Below are 20,287 nucleotides of genomic sequence, written 5' to 3' on the forward strand. Positions count from 1 at the left end.
TTCTTGAAGGGTGTTGGACATTTCCAATTGATTATATAGTTTGTTACTCTGCAGTTTCTTTCTTTGGTAGAACAAATCACAACTGTCCAAAGGTGTTCATTGTTCCACCAATCATTCTCCACAGTTTCGCTCACCTTCTGGGATGGATAAGACTTTTGTTTGCCTTCTCAGGACAAGGTGTCATCAAATGGAACTTGCACATAGTGGACACAGAGGGCCCTAGTCTGTGCTGATTGGACAAACTTTATATTAATTTGTCACCCTGCTGGACTCATCACTTTTAGTTGACCACAATTATTCTTGAAATATCATGCCCCCACCACCCAATGGTGCCATTTTCTCAGTGCTTGCTTTCGCTAGGATGAACAGTATTGGGTCAGGAGACTTGACACCTAAGGATTCCTGGGTCTGGGGATCTGAAATGTCAATGAAACTATAATGTCATGCAGGTAAAGCTCCCAATCCTTCACAGCCTAGGCCAACCCTTGGACAGTCACAACAGGAGTTCTGGGACTCTGCAGGGCAGAGACTGATATTTCCCTGAAACCTGCATCTTACATAGCAGCCTGGGGCTGGAGGACCACAGAAGGCTCCTAGAGCAGGTCATGCTTCATTTCTTGCCACTCTTTCTCTATCACAGCTAATATGACATTTTCTTCTTTTAAATTTAATTTTGTTAGCCAAGTTTTTTTTATTTGTTTTATAATAATACATTAGTAATCAAATACAATTTGAAAAGTGAAGAACTAACTACTCTTATTTTGTAAGTTTCTTTCTATGTCTTATAATTTTTTTTCCTAATTTGGTCAATGGTCTAACATATGAATCATTGCTCTTCATAGTGGCATATTTTGATTTATCTCACACTTTCCTTTATATATTTTTATTGTCACTTCCCTTTATGTATTATACAGGTTTTTAATTTTTCACAGGATCTCAATAAGTTGCTAAGACTGGCTTTGAACTGAAGGTCCTCCTTACTCATCCCCCCTATGTTGTTACTATTACAGATTTATACACAATTCCTGCATCTCTCAGACAATTTTTCTTAAGAATTTCTTCACATACAGAATTTCTCCTTATTTGTATTAACAATTTTTCTCTGAATTTGATTCACCAAACTTTCTTGGAATCATTATTTGGCATTCTTTGGGTAATTTATAACTCACTTATCTAATGTTCAATTCCTAATATTTTGGTTAATTACTTTAATTTAGACCTGATTTCCTTTGTCTTTATGTGCTGTACTATTTTTAATTGATTTGTACATTAAAAAAAAAACAGTCAACAGTACATTATAGAGTCATTTGGGAAAGAGTTTGGAAGATTTAAAATAAATTTAAAAACTCAAGTACAGTTTCAAACTACATATTTGAAATCTCAGAAAATTGTGGGGCCATGCAAAAGGATTTCAAGTTTGAGGCAAGTCACAGAAATTTAGAAACGATGTGTTCCAAACAATTTTAAAATGATTTTTGTTGTAGTTCTCTGGTATAGCAAACGTGGGCTTAATCTCAAACATCAAATTTGAAAAACAATAAAAGTAGAATGACTTCATGATACAGAAATATCAGTCTAAATATATATCCATAGGAAATTAAATCAGAATGTTGAAGACATAGTCTCAGTATTGTTTTCAGTGCAAAAAGCATGGGTCTCAATATTCAAGTTATAAAATAAACCTATGTGCCCACCAATGATTGTAGGATTAAAAACGTGGTTTTTATATGCTATTACTATATTTTGCTATAAAATAAAATATATTGTCATTTAAAGTGCTATAGGATTAATATGCAGGACTTTGCATTATGTGAAATACAGTAGATACAAAAAGTCAGTTGCAGGAGCATCTGATTCACATGTAAAATAAATTCAGAGTATAATTGTGGTTTTGTGTTTTGTGAAAGGTTTTGTATTGTTACTCATAATCTGCAAATTGTTATTTCAATGGGAAAAATGTGATCAAGAGTTTTGCTGTACCATATGGTGACTATTATGTAATATGTTCTTGATAAACACTAATGGAATAAATGGAATATCTGTAAACACAAAACTGATAATTACACAAAATAATACTTGTATCACTAATATTATATATGTCATTTCACCTTCTATAAATACATTATAATACAAGGATATAATTAGTAAACATGCAAAGTTGAATTTGTCAATAAAAATCAGCAAATAGCACAAATATAAAAAATATTTTATTAGTCTTGATTTCCTTGTGTTGGCTTCATCCAAGTAATATTGACATAGGTACTGCAAGGCTTGTATTGCCTCTTCAACTTGTTTTTATTTTTGCATAATCTTCTAGACATGTATTTGTTTTCTTATTAAAATTTTTTTATGTTTTTCCTTAAGATTTTCAACCCCCTTTAAACTTATTGAATTTTCATTGTTTTAGCATCCAAAAGCTACCTGTTACCTCCAGATATCTGTGTCTTGGGAAACAGAAACCAATTGTCACACTGTCTTCAAAAAAGTCAGAAATGTTTGTGTATGTTTTTAATTTTGTTTATTTTACTGAGAGTGATGATAGCTTGTAGATTTTTTTTCTGTAATTGCCCAATCATATATTAGAGAAGAGGAAATACCATGGTAGTTAAAAGATAAATTTCTTTCATTTACTATATTGCTATTCCTAGTAATATACTCATCTTAGATACAGGGCTTTCTACAATAATTTGGGTAATTTTAACAGCATAATTATGTGTGTACATTTTTATGCAACATATGTTTCTGTAGTAATGATGAACTTGAATTTACTATTCTGCTACCCTTCTGATGTTCTCACATTGCTAACATTGTTATAATTTTCTGCTATGTATGCAAAATATATTTCTCCAAGTCTACTGAGTAATTTTTGTAAAATTTTCATTCATTTCAGCAATGACTTGTCAGGATACCCAAGAATATTCACCAGACCACAGCATACGACATATATTTCAAAAAGTGATTAATGAAAAATATAGAGATTGTGACATTGACAATTTACAACAGAGGACATTATGGAAAAATTTAAATAAGAGTGAACATCAGAAACCATATTATGAGAAATCAGACCTAATTTACTGGCAGAGAATTTATACTGGAGAGAATTTCTACAAATGTACAGCATATGACAAAAGTTTTAATGCAAATTCAGACCTTATCAGGCATCAGAGAATTCACACTGGACAGAAGCCCTACCAATGTAAAGAATGTGGCAAAAATTTTGATCGGAGATCACACCTTACTCAGCATCAGAGAATTCATACTGGAGAGAAACCCTATGAATGTAATGAATGTGGCAAAGTTTTTAATCAGAGGTCAAAACTTAGACACCAGAGAATTCATATTGGAAAAGTGTCCTACAAATGTACAACATGCAACAAACCATTTTATCAAAAATCAGACCTTATCAGGCATCAGAGAATTCACACTGGACAGAAGCCGTACAAATGTAAAGAATGTGGCAAAAATTTTAATCAGAGTTCACACCTTACTCAGCATCAGAGAATTCATACTGGAGAGAAGCCCTACAAATGTAATGAATGTGGCAAAAATTTTAATCGAAGATCACACCTTACTCAGCATCAGAGAATTCATACTGGAGAGAAACTCTATGAATGTAATGAATGTGGCAAAGCTCTTAATCAGAGGTCAAAACGTAGACACCAGAGAATTCATATTGGAGAAATGCCCTACAAATGTAGTACATGCAACAAACCATTTTATCAAAAATCAGACCTTATCAGGCATCAGAGAATTCACACTGGACAGAAGCCCTACCAATGTAAAGAATGTGGCAAAATTTTAATCAGAGATCACACCTTACTCAGCATCAGAGAATTCATACTGGAGAGAAGCCCTACAAATGTAATGAATGTGGCAAAAATTTTAATCAGAGTTCACACCTTACTCAGCATCAGAGAATTCATACTGAAGAGAAGCCCTAAAAATGTAATGAATGTGGCAAAAACTTTAATCAGAGATCACACCTTACTCAGCATCAGAGAATTCATACTGGAGAGAAACCCTATGAATGTAATGAATGTGACAAAGCTTCTAATCGGAGGTCAAAACGTAGACACCAGAGAATTCATATTGGAGAAATGCCCTACAAATGTACAACATGCAACAAACCATTTAATCAAAAATCAGACCTTATCAGGCATCAGAGAATTCACACTGGATAGAAGCCCTACCAATGTAAAGATTGTGGCAAAAGTTTTAATTCGAGACCATACCCTACTCAACACCAGAGGATTCATACTGGAGAAAAGCCCTACAAATGTAAAGAATGTGGCAAAAAATTTAATCGGAGATCACACCTTACTCAGCATCAGAGTATTCATACTGGAGAGAAGCCCTATGAATGTAATGAATGTGGCAAAGCTTTTAATCACAGGTCAAAACTTACTCAACACCAGAGAATTCATACTGTAGAGAACTGCTACAAATGTACAACATGCAGCAAACTATTTTATCAAAATTCAGACCTTATCAGCTATCAGAAAATTTATACTGGAGAGAAGCCCTACAAATGCAAAAGTGTTACAAAGCTTTTAATGGAAAAGTGTTCATTTCTCACAAGCAGAGAAATCATACTAGAAAGAAGTCCTATAAATAAAAAAAAATGTGGCAAAGAACTATTTGTTAAAAATTAGTTTTATTTGTTTCCAATTAATTACATATGACAATGGAATGCATTCAGACAAATTGTACAGAAAAGGAGCATCAGTTCTCCTTGCATGGGCTAAAAATGCTGCACACAATGGGAGTGTAATAGTGCAAGCATGCAGGGTAAAAATGTTCAAATCATTTCATTGTCCATCCCATCCTTACACTGATTTCTTCTCCTTCACTCCCTTATGCACAGTCAGAGGACTTCATTCCCCCCACATTATGGATCAACATTTGCATATCAGAAAAAACATTTGAACTTTTATGGGGGTTTTTGCTCATTTCACTTATTGTGGTATATTTTGCCTCCATCTATTTAATAGCAAATGCCATAATTTCAATTTTCTTTAAGTCTGAATAACATTCCTTTGTATATAATAAATTTTCTTTATCCATGAAACTATTGAAGGGTATCTAGCTTAGCTATTGTAAACTGAGCTGCTATAAAAATTGATTTGGCTCAGTCACTGTAATATGCTGGTTTTAAGTCCTTTGAGTGTAAACCAAGGAGAGGGATAACTGGGTCAAATATTGTTTTTATTCAGAAGTTTTTAAGAAATTTCATAAAATTTCCAGAATGGTTAAATCAAATTGCAGTCCCACGAGTAATGTATGAGTGTACTTTTTCCCTGCATCCTTGCCAAAACTTATTGTTGCTTTTATTCTTGATAATTCTCATTTAATAGAAGTGGTATATAATCTTTGAATAGTTTTGGGTGGTAATTTTTCCAATGCTAAAGACTATGAAACATTTTTTATATGTTAGTTGATCATTTGTATTTTTTCTTCTGTGAAGTGTTGGTTCAGTTAATTACCCATTTATTGATTGGGTTATTTGCTTTTTTGATGTTAAGTTTTTGAGTTCTTTATGTATCTGGTAGATTACTGCTTTATCTAAGGTTTATATGGAAATGATTTTCTCTCATTCTGTAGGTCCTCTGTTCATGTTATTAATTGTTTCCCTTACAGAGTTTTTATTTTTAGTCGATCCAATTCATTGTTTCTTGATTCTTACAAGTATTGTTTATAAAGTCAGTTTGTAAGCTGACATGGTATAGATTTGGTCCAACATTTTCTTCTATTCAGTGCAGGGTCTCTGTTGTAGTACCTACTTTTTCAATCATCTTTAAGGTGATTTTTTCCCAGGGTTAGAGATAGAGTTTTGATTTCATTTTGCTACGTAAAAATTTCCATTTTTTCCAGCACCATTTGTTTAATAGGCTATCTTTTTTCAATGTGTGTTTTTAGTGCCTTTGTTTAGTATGAGATAATCCTATTTATTTGTTTTGTCTCTGTGTCTTCTGTACCTATTTTGTGCTTATTTTGGTGACAATATGATGTCATTTTTGTTACCATTTCTCTGTAGACCTGCATTGTGAGCCCTCCTGCTTTATTCTTCTTGATAAGAATTACTTTGGTTATTCTGGATCTCTTGTTTTCCAAATAAATTTTATGATTGCTTTTTCTAATTCTGTGAAAAATATCATTGGGATTTTAGTAGCAATTGCATTAAATTTGTAACAGATTTTATAGCATGACCCTTTTGACAATATAAACTCTGCCTATCCAAGTGAATGAGAGGTCTTTTCATTTTCTATGGATTACCTCAATTTTATTATTTAGAATTCTGTATTTTCCCTTGTAGAGGTCTTTTCTCTCTTTTACTAAGTTGATTCTCAATAGTTAACTTTTTGCAACCATTGTGAATGTTGATTCATCACTGATGTATAGAAATGTATTTATGTAGATTGATTATATATCCTGCTATTTTTTCTGAATTTCTTTATTAGGTCTAGAAGTTTTCTGATGGAGTTTTTGTGTCTTTTCATTGTAGAATTATGTCTTTGGCAAAGAGTGATATGATAAATTTTTATTTACTATTCATGTCTTTTTAACTTCTTTTATCTTTCCAATAACTCTGGCTCAAATTTCAAAAACTATGTCAAAAAGAAATGTTAAAAGAGGGCATTTATATCTTCTTCCAGTTTACATGGGTAAGGCTTTATTTTTGTGTATCTAGAATGATGTTATCTTTTGCCTTAGCATAGATGACTTTCATTATGTTGAGGTATGTTCCTACTATCCCTAGATTTTCTAATGTTTTAAACAGAAACGGATGTTGTATTTTGTCAAATGAATTATCTCCATGTATTGAGATGGCCACATGATTCTCTTCTTTACATCTATTGATGTGATTAATTATGTTAATCGATATCCATTTGTTAAACTAGCCTTGGATCTCTAGGATGAACCCCATTGAATTGTGGTGAACCATCTTTTTTGTTATAATTATTTTTTTTATTTTTACAGACTGTATTTTAATTCATTGTACAGACATGGGGTACATCTTTTTGTTCCTATGGTTGTGCAAAATGGAGATTCATAACATTCATGTAATCATACATGTACACAGAGTAATGATATCTATCTCATTCCACAATTTTTATACCCCCTCCTCCCTCTCATTTTTCTTTATAATCTAAAGTTCCTCCATTCTTTTCTTACTCCCCCAACCCTGTACCCCCATTATATATCATCATCCACTTATCAGGGAATACACTGCAGGGCCTATGGCCATGGTTTAGCGCTGTCTCCTGGTCATCACTCCTCCTCCTGCCTTATGGCTCCTGGAAGGCCATTTAGCCAAGGCCCATCTTAATGACTTCTCAGCGTCAATGGTCAATTCCCTGATTTACCATAAAAATGCTTGGATTGAGCCCCAAGTACAGTGCCAGTGGAAAGGGGATGGTTGAGAGAAAGCCCTTGGGGTCCAGGGCACACATCTGCCTGCCAATCTTCCCAAGACCAGGGACCTCCCAGTCACCTTTCTTGTCCCCCAATTCCAGTCTGCTGCTGACCTCATATTTCAGGGGTCACAACTGAGCTTGGTCCCACCTCCGGGCCTTTACCCATTCAGAGTCTCCTGCCCAACAGTCCCACAGATGGCTCCTCCTCCTACAGGACTGTACTAAAAGGCCACCTTCCCAGGGTTTCTTCCTGAACATCCTGTTGACACAGCCATATGCTGACCCTCCCACGTCAACCTCTCTGGTAGTCTTCAGGCATCCTCTTCACTTGCATTTCTTTCCTTGTGGGATCTGTTGATTGGGTCAATATGTCCATTCTCAAGGGGCCTCACTGTCCCCCAGTCCTGCTTACTGTAGTTTCCCTGTACCATGAACCACTCCAGGCACACAGCAGTGCTCAGTACCATTTGAGGTGTGAGTGACCTGATTAATTTTCTATGAATTAATTTGCTAAGAATGTGCTCACCCAGATCTTGTATCTTAACAGCAATAACCTCCCCTGCCCTAGCTCTGTGCCCCATGATAACTGCTCAGTGGGTAAAGAACCATTTCCATGCTCCCTGAAAATTATCTCATTTAACCCTCCAACCATGTGATGACGTTGCACATTGTTATGTCCACTTCACACCTGACCACTATGTTTATGCTTCAAATTCCCATGCAAGGAGCCAGCCAGAGCCACCTTACTGGAGTGCATGTGTCACTCAGAAGTTCTCTCCATAACACCTGCTTGGAGGAGGAGGATCCACAAAGATCATCCTCCAAAGGACGCGTGACCAGCCCAGCCCACTCTATTCTGACCCTCTCCTGTCTGTTTCCCACTCTCATGAAGACTGAGGCCTCTCTGGGAAACTTTTTGCTGTGAAACAGAATCCTTTAAATCTCACAGCACTTACCTGGGCCTGCCTGTTCTCTGTGCTTTAGATCTATTAATTCAATCTGTCCCCAAGGCCTATTGAGTAGGTACTATCAATACTGCTGTCTCTTCAGATGAGGAAACTGAGACAAAGAGCTGCTGAATATCTTGTGTGAGGTTATGGAGACAAGAGGTGCAGCCAGGCACCCTGGAGTCTGAGTCTGTGCCCCCAACCAGTGACCCCTGGTGGAAAAAACAGTCACTGAGACAGTGAAAGGGCTGGAGAGGTCCCAAGTGAAGACTCACTTGGTTACGAGTGGCAGGAATTCACTCCAACTGGATCTGTCTAGAAGGTCAAGGCAGAAGATGTCATGCTTCAAGCATGGCTGTATTCAAGACCTCAGACAATGGTATTAGCCTGAGTCTCTTTAATAGTTTAATTGATTACCTTTGTGTGACTCTAGTCTCAGGTTCTGTGGGTCTGGAGATGGGAGCTAGCAACTCTTGAACCACTATTGATTCCAACTTTAATCCCAATAGTGAAACGTTTGGAATGACCTCTCTTCGAATCTGATTGGGTAGCCTTGAGTCAGGCTCCCACCTGTGAACCACTCTTGATGGCAAGAACAATGTGATTCTCTGATTTGGTGGGATCATCTCTCCCAGGTATACCATGGAAGGTGGTTTCTGGGATAACACTCCTGCCCTGACCTGGACTAGGATAGGGGAGTGGAAGTCAATTGGGGAGGCATAAGGCATCTGTGGCAAGCCTGGGCATGACCTCTCTCCCATGCAGAGGTAAGCAAAGCAGATGCTTTATATCTGTATTTTGACTTTTCAGAGTTCAGAAACAAATTTTTATCTTTTCTCCATACTGTTTCTTTAATGAGTGAAAACAAAGGGCATACCTGGTCCTTCTGGGAGATGAGTGGTTAATGGGAGAATTTCAGCATATGACAGGGTGAAAGGAGAATGCTGTGGGAATACTGGGGTGATGAGGATGTGACACCAGTAGGTTGGAGAAGGAATGGATTTGGGTCCCCTTAGCAAAGAGAAACAGTGGAGGTCACTGCTGGCTGAACTCTCCAGCATGCCAGTCACTGTCCTTGAACCCTGTTGGCAGCTCTCACTTCAGCTTTCTGACAGATCTAGAAGACAGGATCCCAATATTCCTGAACAAACAAACCCAGGTAAGTTAACTTGCATCCTGGGACCTCATGTAGGTCAGGATCATGGTACTTTCTTAAGGACTTCCTCATGCTGAACAGACCCATTCACATCCTGAGCCAGAAGAAAACCACATCAGTTCTAAGACAGTTAGTGCATTCAGGCCCTTTGCCTGTGATTGGTAGATGTTGACCCACTTCTGACCAATGAGGCACAAGATTCCTGTGCTGAGTATTCTGGAAAAATATTTTCTCTGTAGCCAGGGATCCTGAGAAGCACCTTCTCTCTCCAGGCCTCACTCCCTCCTGCTGTGCATGTGGCCATCTTACTCCCTCCCCACTACTGCCAGTACCCAGGTCAAGCCAGTACACCTGTTTGGCCAGAATGCTCCAGTCTCCTCACTGTTACCCAGTCTCACACTCACCACACCTGCAGCCAGGAATGCTGTTAGAATGGAAGTCAGGTCATGTCCTTCCTCTGCTCAGACCCTCCAGGGGCCTTCTCTCATGCCCTGAAGCTGAAGACCCCTGCCCTCCCTACCAAGACCCCACCTGCCTCATCTACCCCCAACCTGCCCCTTGATCCTTGCTCTGACCCAGGCCCTCTGGCTCCCTGGTGGTCCTCTATGTCTTCAGTCCTGGGTACATGCATGCCAGACCTGCCCAGCCCTCAGCACAGCCACCACAGTGCTCCAGGTGACATCAGCATGCGCCTGACCTGAGGAGTCATGGTCCCAGGTTCACACTCCAGTTCAGCCACTGACTCGCAGTGTGGTCTCTGTTTGGACCCGGGCTGCTCCAAGCCTCACACACTCACTCACACACATACACTCACTCATACACTCAAATACTCTCCACACACTCATTCACACTCACACACACTCTCACACTCACACACACTCATACACACCCTCACACTGACACAAAAACTCACATTAACACACACGCTCTGTCTTTGTTGTGGATGACTCATCCCTAGGTCTGTTTTCTCTTTGATACCAGCTCCTGCCTTCTTGAGCCCTCTGGTTAGTGCAAACATGGTCCACATATTTCTGCCCTCCTTATGACTGTCCCCACATGGGGAAGGCTGCTCCTGTTTGTCCTGCATCCTGGTGTTCTGGATACCTGGACCCTGGACCATGGGCAACACATCCCCCAGTACAATCCACTGTCAGCACCTCCTCTATCACCTGCCCAAGTCACCTTCCCCTCTCATCCTGGTGACCATGGCCACCCCTCCAGGTTCTCCTGCTTCTGCTGCCACCCTGTGTGTCCCAGAGGCAGACTTCTGCAGGACACATGATGATTCACTCAGTCACTTCCATTTTGAAAGACTTCCAATTCTTTTGGGGTAAAATCCTGAATCCCACTGTGGTCTCTAGGCCCACTGTGTCTGCTGTCCTGTTCAAACACCTGTCCCTGCTGCTTGGCACAAGCACACTCCCCCCAGGGACATGGTACTTGCTGCATCTGCCACCTGAGTTTCTCCCTTCCCAGGCCTGTGTCTGGCTCCTTGTCATCTTCCAGGTCCTGACCAAGTGTCACCTCCATGGGTGGAGATGTTTTAGGGTGTGTGGAGAAAGACTCATGGTGTGTGTGTGAGAGAGAGTGTACTATGTATGTATGTGAGTGCTGTGAGTATATGTGTGTGTGGGCATGCAAGTGTGTGCATGTGCATGTGTGACTGTGAGTGTGTATGAGTGTGCAAGCAAGTGTGTGAGTGCATATTAGTGTGTGTGTGTCAATGTGAGTGTGTGAGTGTGTGTCAATGTGAGAGTGTGTGAGAATGTGTGAGGGAGTTGTGTGGGTGTGTGAGTGTGTATGAATGTGTGAGTGTGACAGGGTGTGTGAGTGTGAGGGTATACATGAATGTGTGAGAGTGTGTAAATGTGAAAATGAGCATGTGTGTGAGTGTGAGTGTGAGTGTGATTGATTTTTTGAGTATGAGTGTGTGTGAATGTGAGAGCATATGTGGGCATAATTGAGCCTTGTCCACCTGGATCCACAGCCCCACCTAGATCTGGAGTGAATGAATTCTGGAGTGGGTATGGTGCAGGCACATGCCATGATCAGGGCCCTGCCAGCAGGTCCAGCAGGCTTTTCAAAACCCCAGAGAGTCCAGGCCTCTCTCTGCCTCCTGCTCCCTGATTTCAATTCCCATGGATATTTCAGGGTTAAGATCAGATAACTTGGACCACTCCCTGGAGCATTGGTGTGCATATGTGAATGTAAACACACATACACATACACACACACACACACACACACATGCATGTCTGCTGCTCTAGGAAACTTTTTGCTTGGATGCTGAGATCTCCCACCCTGCCTAATCCTGCCCTCCTGCCTCCATCCCCCACTCAAACCAGAGGGGCCTGTGAGAACATGGGGCATGCAGCCCCCTGTGCACCTGTGCAGACCCTGCTCCCTTGGCCCCAAAAGACACCCAGGTGCTCACCTGGGCTGGGGCCATGTGGCCCACATTACCTCTGCCCCAGACCCATCTGCACAGTCATAGTGGCCTGCCCACATCCCTAAGGCACTGCACTCTCCTCTGTGACCTTTACCTGGATGTCCCTCACAGTGTCCACCTGGCTCCCTCTGACTGCATCTCCCAAGGTCTTTGCTCCAGTTGGCCCCCCTGGGTGAAGCCCACTCCATCATTCCCCTTTCTAACTGTGGCCTCACCCCTTCTGTCCTCCACTGTTCCCAACATCTGTCACCACCTTACATTTTCTGGTGCATCCCAATTGACCCCCCACCCCAATCTCCTTCAAATGCCAGCTCAGATGGCAGGGGACTCCCCAGTCCAGCTGCATCCCTTCTTGGAATCCCTCAACTCAGTCAAAACAAAAACTAAACATCGACAGAAGCCTTTGTCCATCAAGCCCATGGTTCAGGGGAGGCCTGCAGTTGGGGAAATCTCTTCTGTGTGCTGACCAACTGGCACATGGGTCCTTGGACAAGGGACCAGGTTATCCAGGTAGGCATGGAGGCCTCTTACCCTCCCCATGCAACTTCTTGAAGGATCTGGGCATCACAGAGTTAGCCTGGCTGGCAGGAAGCATTAGTTAGCATTTAGGGGATTGTGTGGTTCCATGGGTTCTGGGGTGAGGGGCACATGGGTGGTAGTATCAAACCTGGATTGGACCCAGCTCCACTCTACATCCATGGTTTATCTAGCCCCTTGTGGCATACCTGGTATGAACTCTGGTATGTGTATCAGCTCAGGCTAATATCTGTGTGTCCCACTATTCATGGTGATGTCTGGTTTTAATCACTAAACAGACTCCAAAGGTTTTCGTGAGCAGCATGTTGGACTCTCAGAGCAAAGTCATTGTCCTTCATGCCTCTAACTGCAGGGAGATCCTTCCATTGCTTGAAGCTGACCTTCATCTTCTGTGAAACTTCTTGGCCACCCTCAAGTTCCTCTGTCCCCAACCACTGAACAACACTTACATAGGTTGTTGACAGGGCACTGAGAGCACTGTTAGAGTGAGGACTTCCATGTTTTCCAAAGCTCAGGTCATCATGTCTCTCCCTTCCAGACCCTGGAACCTCCTACTTTCAAAAATGCAGTAGTTGGACAGTACCCCTTACTGTCAACCCCACACCCCTGCTCTTCCACCCCACCACTGCTGGACGCCATTAGTTCTGGGTGTCCGTGGCTGTCCCTCTGTTCATCTGCTTATTTAGGTGCCCAGAACTTGGTTCATGTGCCCATAAACTGCCATTTTTAACAGACCTCTTCAAAGAGGGGATGTTTTTGTGGGGACATTTTTGTGTGAACAGTGCATGTGAGCCTCCCTCTGGAACACTAACCTGATTACCAGACTTTCCATGTCAATAACTTCAACACAGAAATATATGACCCAGTCTCCCCACCTGCCCTGGTGCCGATGACAGTTCAAAAGTGAGAAGAGGGGCCATAGAAGCCAGCTTTCCATGTGTCCAGAGAAGCCAGTGTCCAACCCAAACTTGCTTTCTACAGCAGTGGCCAGGGGAGGTGTGGAGAAAACCGACCAAATATATTGGAATGACTAACCCTTCCCACCTCACTGGGCTATGGGTGAGTCACTCTGATACCTCTCTCCATGACTCCAATGGGCTTGAGCAGGGACGGTCACCTAGCCATGAGAATTCAATTTCCCAAGCCTCTACCACACACATCCCCTGTGGTTTCCATTCTGGGTCACCTTGGGGGTGTCACCTGGACATCTAATTAGCTAATATTGTTTTAAAACTGGTCTGCTTTGTACAGAGAACCACAAACCACCATGAAGATTGGTCCAAATTGAATAAAGGTTCTTTCAGAGCATGCAAGGCAAGCAGCTGGGAGTAGGCCTACACCCCAAAGAACTCCCAGCGCTGAACATTGGAAGGACAGAGTTTATAAATGCAAAAGCCACAACAACCACAAGAACAATCCAGATGCATGTAGGTCAGAAAGACCCTGTGGAGAGAGTCATTTTGATTGCTTGAGAGAATTGTTTTGATTGTATATTTTGGAATCATTTTTTACACATCAAGGCCACAGTCAGGGTGTACTCTACTGTCAACATAGACACAGCCTTGGAAGACAGAAAGGAAAACAATATAAGCAAGCATGCTGTGGAGTGAGGTCAGAATGAAGAGGCATTTCTTTGGTTCTTTTCCATTTCACCTTCCACATCTCTCCCTTGCATCAAGCAATACTGTCTAGGAAACCATAGAAGTATATGTTCATGATACATGACTAAACAGTGGCAGGCCCTGTGCTTACTGGCACTTCATGCACTGCTGGTGTTAAGTGCAACACACCAGGAAATGCTGAACAAACCCCAAGTCCAGAGTTCCAAGCAAACACAAAAATACATGACCTATTTTCCCACCACCTAGCCCTGGTGCAGCCAAACTTTCAGGGGATCTGGTATCTAGAAGATTCAAAAGTGAAGCCTTCAATTTCCAGCCCAGAGACTTGGGTCCAAGCACTGCCTCAGCTGGATCAGATGTACACAGTGTCCCCTCCAGACCAGACTCCTGCATTCCCTTCTCCCACCATGAAGGCTCAGGGACACAGAGGGGGATGGACAACCCAGGAGATGATGACTTGCTGTGGGTGTGTGTTTAAATGTAAGTGAAAACTTTGATATTCTCTGGTCAGGCCCTTTAGAAATATAGGGGAACAGGAGGTGGGACAGTGATGATAATAGAGTTCCATGCCCCAGAGCTTTACCTGAATCCATATCTAACCACTGCCTTCCCTGCTGGACTGTGGCTCAAGTCATCCAGGGCCTACCCTTGGCCCTTGGTCATCTTCAAATATCTCATAAGAGCTCCTGCCTCAGGGTCTTTTCACTTCCCAATCCCTTGACCTGGAGTGCTCTCTTTGACATGGAGACAACTGCCCCATTCCCTTCCTCAGTTTCCTCAGAGCTTAGTTTCCTGGCCCCACTAGCTCAGAGGGCACCCATTGCTGTCAAATTACTCAATCTGCTGCATCTTTCATCAGGTTGTGTTTTTCTAATGTGTTTCCAGCTCATGTGTATACATTTGTGAGTTAATGAGGAAAATATTCTTCAAAGTTCTAACTGAAAGTGACTCTGGTGACTGGGGAAAGTTCTCAGTGGTGGTAGGACAGAGAAGGGCTTCATGTCATTTAGTAGTTAAAGGTCAATTGTATGATTGGATAAGGAAGACATGGGGGCCACTGAGGAGAAAGAGCCTGGGAATAAGCAACCTGAGTAAGATCCATGGTGACCTGGATCTGTCATCCTGTCCCACATCTCATACCTGAGGAAGTGCTCACAACATATGCAGAGCCTGGTATCCTCTAAAGAAGGCCATTGAATACACACTTGCCTCTCTGAGTGACCACAGGTGACTCTGGGAAGTAAACAGATCACAGATACTCACAGCTTCAGGGAAGTCCTTGTTGTATCCCTACATGGTTCTTTGAAAAGTGGACTTCACATAGAACTCTGGATTTCTACCTTCTCCTGAGGAGGTGAGTGGCAAGAAGCTGCACAGAAGTGGCCACACCCTCTGGATAGGGCCATCTCTCTCCTTGGCCACTGTCCCCCAAGCTCTGGGCTAAATGACAGCTCCTCCCTCATTGCACTGGGCACTGGATGTCTTGTAGAGCTTATCAGGAGTCCACATGTGTGCTCACACATGCCTTTATCAAACTGGCAGTTAAAGAAAAAGAGGATCGCATGGTCCTGGGAGAAACTGGTGCTGGTGTCTGAACCCAGTCTCTCTGGGACCATGAGTTTCTCTCCATTAGGTGAAGCAGTTGGTGGGGACATTGGCAGCACAATTAGTTTACTACTGGTGGTCTCCAAACAGGAAGCACTCTCACCTCTGCAGGGGCTTTCTCCAGCCCTTGTCCCTGGGATGCAGGGGACTGACTGGGGCTAGCAAGGCCAGTGATGCTCCAGGCCACTCCCTGACCAGCAGCTCCCTTCTTGCTTGCATCCTGTGTCTTTCCTTTTCCTTGGAGTGTGGAGGGTGGAGCTCAACCCTTGAGTGCCAGGTAAGGGCTCTGCGAGGTGTCCTGCCTTCCAAGAGGAACTGTGCTACATTGCTGTTATTCACTACTGACAAACCTTTATCTCTGTCTCTGTCTCCATCTCTGCCTCTGCCACAGACTCTTTCTGTCTCTGAATCTCTGTCTTATCTCTGTCTCCTGTCAGAAGAGAAACACACCCTAGCCCAAGCTGTCAGATCACATGCCTCTTGATCTCCTGCAGTGTGCAAAAGGCAGAATCCAAAGAATGTGTGTCAGATCCCCTCCCTGCCCCATGCCTCCCACTGCTAGCTGATTTCCAGTCTCCAGGGATTTACTGACTTGTCCTCACTTACTAGAGGTATGGTAATGCTCACTTTAGGCCCAAGACTTCTTTTATCTATACACTTCCAGAAAATTTTCAGAATGTTCTGTCATTAAACTCAGGATGGTGGGGAAGGCAGCATGAATTCTCGAGTTAGTCATGGGCTTCACTCTTATCCTACTACTGTCTGTGGGACTCTAACATTTCTGATACTGTTTCCTGGAATGTGGAGAGAATAACAATGTCAATATTGTTGTCTCTTCTGAGGTTGTTCTGAGTGTTGTCAGAGAGGCAAAATTTTATCTCCACTGTTAAGGGGTTTGTTTGCTTGTTGCTAATTCTGAGAACTAAATTGACAGACACAGATAAACAAGTTTTACATGGACAGGAGCCTTCATAAGGTAGTGAAGACCCAAAGTCACCATTAAATACCTGAGTACAGAGCTGGTCAAAGAGTGGGTACATCAGGAAAGAGCAAACACATCTGTGGGGACCCTAAAAATGCTGAGTCTTCCTACCTATGTCTGCACTGAACAGCCCTGGTCTCAACTCCCAGTCTTTGGTGCAAAGATGGTCACTTCTCCTCTCCTACCAGGAAGGCATCCTTCATGTGGTGATGTCCTCTCAGGCTTGGAGAAATAGCTGGATCAGGTGACTCTGTCACACATGCTGTTTTTCAAGTACTCTTAACTCCAAGGAGACAAGAGGCTGAGCAATGTGATTTGAGGTGACACATGTTATCCTTCAAGATGGACTGGGGAGACATGTGTGATGCCTGCATGTAATTCAATGCCAGGCATACAGCAAGCCCTCAGTTTGGGTTACCCTTGTAGAGTATTAAATGACTCAACTTCTGAGTGTAGTGTAACCCAGGCTGACTTCCACATCCTGTTACAGCTGAGTTTGTTTTGGAATCTTCCCACAAAGTATTAAAAGATACATTTAAAATGAGCAGTCCACTTTTATTTTTAATTGAAGGACTTTGCATCTTGCTTTGCTTGCAGCATCAGAAGACCTGCTCCTACCTTCCCCTTTCCACATGGGGAGGTCAAGGGGGAGAAACTTTATGAAACTGGGCATGTCCTCACATGTCCAACATCATGTTAGCTGCACCCACTTTTCCACTGTTCACCTGCCCAGCCCCAGCCCCTATATACACTGACTGGGCATGAGCTCTAGAGATCAGAGGATAGACATGTAAGTAGGGAAGTCTGGGGTGGTACAGAGACGAGGGTTACATGAGCCCAGGGGTGTGCACAGGAGGAAAGCAGTCACAGGTTTAGCACTGTGGTTTCAGGCACAGGGGTGTTGGCCTTGACCTGGACCAGCAGATGACAAAGTGCCATGAGCTGGGGCCCAGAGAGGGGAAGCACCAATGTCCTGCACTGTCTGAAGTCACTGGTGTCTCCCTGGGGCTAAAATTCACTTGGAAGCCCTCCCCTGACTTCAAGTGTCCCTGGAACATCAATGATGACATGGGATCAGCTTGGGATCCACCTGCCCCCATCAATGCCTGGGCAAGGACTACTGAAATATATGTGACCCTCCCAGCATATAGGAAGGCCTGGGGGACAAACAGCAGCAATCAAACCATGTCCAAGCATGGGGACCTGTTGGTTGATACATGCTCACTATTGTCCCCATAACAATCCAGAAGAATCACACTGGATTCGGGGAACAGCTTCCCAAATGTTTCTTCAGTGAAGCAAAGGGACACCAATCCTGACCCCTGTATGTTACGAGATCAAATCAAATGTCTGCTCTTTTGGCTTTAGCTATGAATATCCAAGGCTCAACTTGAATATCCACCTGCCCAACTACTCTGCCTGAAACATAGCTGCCCCTGACCTTCCCACCTCCCCTCCCACCTGATGCCAGACACCTCCCACCTCAGTGACACCCCACCCTGCTCTGACCCCCAGCACCACTCCAAACCCCTGCAAGGTCAACTGGTCTCCCTGCTTCTGCTCTTGTCCCAGTCATCCTTCCCATCTCCTGCAGCCAGGGTCAGTCTTTGATGACAGGAAGCAGAGGCTATTTACCTACTAGAACATGTCAGCAACTGCTTTGATCTCAGAAGTAAGGACAAACTTGCAGACCTTCTGGAACCTTTATGGCATGCCTCTTCTGCCCTGGGTCCTCATCCCATTCCTCAGCATTTAAAGCTCATGAATTGCACTTGAGAATGTTCTTTCACCTTCCAGTCACCATCCTGCTGACCAGGTCAAGGGGAACGTCCCAGGAGTTGCCCCTCTTCTGTTCACTGACAAAGCCAAGGCCACCATGGGGGGAGGGGGCTTGCTGATGCCTAATAACAGTTTTTATGTCTTTGTTTTTGCAATAACCTTCTGTTTATATCAGTGGATACTGGTTTTCTATTCACAACCCAGAATTACTTAGTATAAAATTGCAAGGCTCAGTTCAGAAGGCCCTAGGTTACAGTAAACACAGTGTGACCAGTGTGACCATGGCTGATGCTGGAGACCTCTGCTCCCCTCTGCTCTGCACTGGCTGCTCTTCCAGGATATGTCCATGAATCATCACCTGGGTTTCCCCAGGATCTGACCAAGTCCTGGCCCCAAAGATGCTTACCAGACTTTTTTTTTTTTGATTGAATTAAGCAGAGACTCCAGAGAGTGTTTCTCAAAAATCCACCCATCACAGGCTTCCTGGTCAAAGTACACAATACAGACAGGGTCTCTGTGTCCCCTGTTACTCTCCCTGTAGAGAAGGGAAGTTGCTGGGGTGGCCAATACCACTTTCACCCACCTCACAGCTGGGAACCAGAACTATCTTTCTGTTCTGTCCCATGCTCATCCTCCCATCGAGGTGAGGGCAGGTGGCCACTCTGTGCCCTGGGGCTGGAAGTAAGCCTAAAATCATCTCAGGCAAGAACTCTCCAGTTCAGAGGACTGTCACAGCTGCTGTCGGGAGGAGCAGAAAACAGTAGATAATGAAAACTTTCCAGACCCCATGTCTGTAAGCAGCTGTCATGAGGAGTAGGGACATGTGCTCAGCTTTGGGGGCACAAGGATAGCTGATCTGTGACTAACCACAGAGATTCAAAGACCCTGCCTCCTCCTTATCTGCCATCTTTGGAAAGGTCTGGCTGCCTTCATAGGCCTTTTCAACCTTCAGAGAGGGGGAGTCTGGCCTCCATAGAAGGTCAGGCAGCCAAGTACTTGCTGAGAGTGGGAGCTGATGTGGGAGCTGACAGATGCCACAGTGACCATGAGACCTCCTCTGCCACTCCCTGCAATTCATCTCTAGACATGCAGAGCGCAAAGACGCATGCATCCAGACATCCCTGCAGCAGGGTTTAGAGCAGTGAATAATAAACTTTGAAATTGGAACAACTCAATGTTGACCCAGAACGTGGTTAAATAGCATGGGTTCAAGGCTTGGGCTCTGGGTACAAATTTCATGCACACAATATACACGTGGAAATGTACATGCACATGTGTGCAGAACATGTAAACACACAACATGTGGGTAGATTCCCACCTCAAGTGGTCTTTCTGTCCACTGTGCCCCATCACACTCACAGTTCCTTTTATTATTCCAACATTTTCTGTTGGTTTGTCATGTGTCATCAATATAAAGCTATAAGCCAAGCTCAGTATTCAGCTGATTTCAATCCTGGATCCTACAGTAGACATGTATTGATCCCAAGAGAGAGGCTGGTGCTCAGTCACCAGCCTGGTCCAGGTGAAATTCCAGGAGCACACTTCTTCCTGTTCCCCAACTGTGTCGCCAAGGACCCCCAACCCCTTCCTAATCCTCTGCAGTTGTGTGCTTATCTGACTGTTGCAGTGGCTCCCTCTGTGGATGACCCTCTGTGGTCTCCCTGCTTCTGCCTTGAGTCCTGATAATCTAGCCTCCACCTGGAGTCAGAGTGTCATATCCCTTCTCTTCTTGAAGAGCTTTCACCTGGGTCCTTAGGATAACACAGAAGTCTCCATATTCTATAAGGCCACATCA

The sequence above is a fragment of the Sciurus carolinensis genome, unplaced genomic scaffold (assembly GCF_902686445.1).
Source record: "Sciurus carolinensis unplaced genomic scaffold, mSciCar1.2, whole genome shotgun sequence".
In the NCBI taxonomy this organism is placed as follows: Eukaryota; Metazoa; Chordata; class Mammalia; order Rodentia; family Sciuridae; genus Sciurus; species Sciurus carolinensis.